This window comes from Schistocerca nitens, chromosome 6 (genome assembly GCF_023898315.1).
Source record: "Schistocerca nitens isolate TAMUIC-IGC-003100 chromosome 6, iqSchNite1.1, whole genome shotgun sequence".
Classification (NCBI taxonomy): domain Eukaryota; kingdom Metazoa; phylum Arthropoda; class Insecta; order Orthoptera; family Acrididae; genus Schistocerca; species Schistocerca nitens.
Window position 1 is genome coordinate 657,514,965 of NC_064619.1, and position 4,758 is coordinate 657,519,722.

Here is a 4,758-nt window from a genome sequence, read left to right on the forward strand (position 1 = left end):
GCAGAAAGGCCGTACCCGACATTTCTTTTTCTGGTTCCTTACTTCGCCGAGTGTTTGGCTCAGTTACACTTCTAATATAATTTGTGGAGTACCCATTGCTCCTCAGGACTGTTTCCAGGTGTTGCATTTCTCGTTTGAGGTGTTGCGGCTCACATATTCGTCCTGCTCTCGTTACGAGCGTACTAATCATGCCCCTTTTCTGGCTCGGGTGGTGGTTTGACAGTTTGTGCAGGTATCGGTCCGTGTGAGTCGGTTTTCGATACACGCTGTGTCCCAGGTTTTCGCCGTCCCTTGTGACCAGCACATCTAGAAATGGCAGTTTCTTGTCCTTTTCTACTTCCATGGTAAATGTTATGTTGGCATGGAGGCTGTTCAAGTGTCTTAGGAAGTCACCGAGCTGTTCTTCACCATGGCTCCACACCACGAAAGTATCATCGACGTACCTGTACCACACCTTAGGTTTGCAAGTGGCCGAGTCCAGTGCCTGTGCTTCGAATTGTTCCATGAAGAAGTTGGCCACCACTGGACTGAGAGGACTACCCATGGCGACGCCTTCCAGCTGTTCGTAGAAGTCGCCATTCCACGTGAAATAGCTCGTGGTGAGACATGCATGGAAGAGCTTTCTGATGTCTAGCGGGAAAATGGAACCGATGTGCTCCAGAGCGTCACTGAGTGGCACTTTCGTAAATAATGAAACAACATCAAAGCTGACCAGGATGTCGTTTGGTGCAAGTTTCAGTTTCTTCAGCTTCTCAATTGAATGTCCTGAGTCCTTAATGTATGTGTCGGTCTTCCCCACGTGTGGTTGGAGCAGAGAGGCCAAGTGTTTTGCCAGCTTATATGTCGGTGATCCAGGAGCGCTAACGATCGGTCTCAGTGGAACGTTGTTCTTATGGATCTTGGGTAATCCATACAGCCGAGGTGGTAGGGCTTCTGTGTTGCGCAGGTTTCTCTGTATGTCCGCCGGCAGAGAAGACGCCTTGATCGATCGATTCGTATTCCGTGTGATACGTTGCGTCGGATCTGCGCTTAGTTTTCGGTACGTCGTCGGATCTAATAGATCTCGGATCTTTTGCTCATAATCTTCGGTCTTCATTACGACGGTCGCATTCCCCTTATCGGCAGGCAGTACCAATATACTCTTGTCGGCGTTGAGATTCTTAATGGCTTGTACCTCTTCTTTCTTCAGGTTGCAAGCTGGCGGTTTTGCTCGGCGCAGTATCCTGGCTGTTTCCGTGCGTATTTCCTCTGCCCTTTCACAAGGAAGGGCACGAATGGCTGCTTCGGTGTTGGCAATGATGTCCTCCATAGGTATGGTTCTCGGGATGATAGCGAAATTCCCTCCTTTTTGAAGAACAGACACTTCCACTTCGGTCAATTGTCGTTCAGTGAGGTCGACCACTGTGTGTGACATGTCGGGAGTTGCCTTGTCGGTCTGCTTCCGGCATCTTTCAAACTTTTTCTTCTGTCGCTCGGTGCAGCGCTCGAGTTCGTTCTGCATGCTCCTGTGTGTGATGTTGTCGATCTTGTCCCAGTCGTCTCGATGCATTCTGCTACTTAGTTGATAGAAAATGTCCAGAAGTTCCTGATCCGTTCTTGCAAAGTCTCTCCGTGTTGTATGTATTCGCTCACGAAGAAAAGCTCGTTCCATTCTGTCGTAGATACGATGTGCTTGGGCGGTGGTGAATAGGCGCTTGCATCTCAAGAACTTCGGTGTAGCACATTCATCTCGGCACCGTGACAGAAAGGCGAGAGAGGACATCAGTCGCGCTTTCTTCTTCCGTCGTTGGTCAAGGCGTCGGTACAATCTGCAAATCTCCTCCCCGTAGAGGCGTAATACAAAATTGTTGAGGCTTTCGTGGCCACTTGTTGACAAACTGCCTATTGGCTTCTGTCTCGGGTTCTTCGGCCGACGTTCATCTAATGATTTTTCTGACGTTTCGCCAGCACGAGTGGCTGGCATTGTCAAAGCTTCACCCTCCATTGCCGGTGGTGAACTGGAGCCGAGCTCGCGGGCGCAGGCTATATGTACCTGGCGCGCCAACGTCCGAGGGCTTCTCCGCGGTCATTTCCGGTGCGGTTCTCCTCTTGCTACCTGCGACGGTCGTTCGCTGCAGTACGGGAAGCCAGGATCCGTTGACCTTAAGGCTTTCCTCTTTCTTGTTCAAACTGTTCGCGTGTTTTTGTATTTCTACAGCTTCTCTGAACAAGCGCGTGTGATAGTGCTTCTCTACAGCCAGAACTTCCGTGTCGGCGAATTTTATTACGTGGTCGGTCTCATTCAGTGCAGGTGGAGAAATCGGCCGTGGCAGAACACGCACTGAATGAGACCGACCACGTAATAAAATTCGCCGACACGGAAGTTCTGGCTGTAGAGAACCACTATCACACGCGCTTGTTCAGAGAAGCTGTAGAAATACAAAAACACGCGAACAGTTTGAACAAGAAAGAGGAAAGCCTTAAGGTCAACGGATCCTGGCTTCCCGTACTGCAGCGAACGACCGTCGCAGGTAGCAAGAGGAGAACCGCACCGGAAATGACCGCGGAGAAGCCCTCGGACGTTGGCGCGCCAGGTACATATAGTCTGCGCCCGCGAGCTCGGCTCCAGTTCACCACCGGCAATGGAGGGTGAAGTTTTGACAATGCCAGCCACTCGTGCTGGCGAAACGTCAGAAAAATCATTAGATGAACGTCGGCCGAAGAACCCGAGACAGAAGCCAATAGGCAGTTTGTCAACAAGTGGCCACGAAAGCCTCAACAATTTTAATATTTGTGTTCATCGGGAAGTAAAAGTTTTGGAGAAGAAATGTTTCGGCAAAAAAATATAATTTTCGACAGAAGAAAATACTTCAAGAATTTGGTCAACAATCACATGGATGGAAAACGTGGATTTGCAACACTAGAAGAGTGTTCCAGATAAGTCATGAAACCCACGTATTTTGTTAAAACAATCTTTTTATCTTGTTTTGTATTGTTGTGTATACATTTTTTTTCTTCACAATGAGGATGGTTCCTTTGAAAGGGCGCGGCCGATTTCCTTCCCAATCCTTCCCTAACCAGAGCTTGCGCTCCGTCTCTAATGACCTCGTTGTCGACGGGACGTTAAACACTAACCACCACCACCACCACCACCATCTTCACAATGACTTATGAGATTTTCGAGAGTATTGTGCCTAAAGTAGAAAGTAGTAATTTAATAGACTTCGAAAATCAGGACAGGTCAAATGAAACAGAAAGAACCGATCAATTTGATTTAAAAAGTTTTCTTGTAAATTAAACAATCAGTTGACGACAATAAGACCTACTGGGATGAAAAAATTGATATTTTGTTGCAAGTCCAAGCAGTCAATACCCAAGTGGGTGATCTTTCGAACAGAGTTGGCAGTGTTGAGGAAAACAATTGAATCTGTGGAAGCAAAAGTAAATGAAATTGATGCTAAATTGAGCGATGAAATTAATACTGTAAAAATGAGTTACTGGCAGATAGGGAAAGAAATTTAATTGATTTTAATGAGATAAAAGGGGAAATTAAAAATTTGAATGAGAACACAAAAGTTTTAGTAAAAAATGTACAACAAGAAACTGACAATCGTTTGGTTACTCTAGAAAAAAAAGTAGAGTGCAATGATTTAGAAAACAAAAAATCTGTCAAAGAACTTAGCGAAAAAATTGAAAGTTTTGACACTGAATTTCAAAGCAAAAATCACAATGTCAACACATGCAATCTTGTATCTAATATTCCAGTGAAGCACTTTTTGGTAGATGGACCCTTACATCCCGTTGATTTTATACAGTATTGTAAGGATTATTTTTTACCTCACTCACCAGATGATATGAAAATTAAATTTGTGAAAAAATTCTTGGAAGGGGAAGCTTTGACTTGGGCAAACCAGATTGTAACTTTGGGGATGACCTTTTCAGAATTTGAATCAAAATTTCTCAAAAATTTTTGGGATGATCTTAAACAAACTAGAATCAAAAGTGAATTTTTGAATGGGAGAAACTATAGAGAATCATATGGGAACATGAAACAATTTTGCAAAAGTGAACTTCAAAAACTTATTCATTTAACAAAACCTTTGGATGACTTGATCAAAATTGATACCTTAAAGAGAAGATTGCCATCAGCAATGCAGTTGAGTTTAGTTCATTGTCCTGATAGTAATGTAGAGCAGTTTCTCAATTATATTGAAAAGTTGGATAGGGTAACAACAAGAACACATAGTGGGTTTACTCAGAAAGGTAATGATCAAAATTGGGGAAATGATAACTTTCAAAAAAGGGAACAAAACAATTATCATGGTGTCAGTCAAAATTCAGTGGGATATAACAATTTTCAAAAGAAGGACCATAATTTTTATCCAAAACAAGAACAACATTTTTGTGGAAATAATCAACAAAATAGAGAACACTTTGGGGATCAAAATCACAGAAATTTTGCTAGAGATCAGTACAATAGAAACTACCAACAATCAGGTAATGTTTGGCATAGGAATGGGAACACAAATGTTGATCAGAGACATTGGCAGAACCACAATCAGCAGTTCAAGCAGGAACCAGTTGTAATTCAGGAAATAAAAAACGAATAGACGCCCCCTTGAAGGTACGCAAGGTTGAGGCGGAAGGTGAACATGATGAAAGGACCAATGGATGTGACTATCATAAACCCAAACATGACAGTTCCTAACCTAAGCTATCACATGAGGTTATTAGTTGTTACTTATTGAAAAAATTTCAAGAGTAAAATAATGATGATAT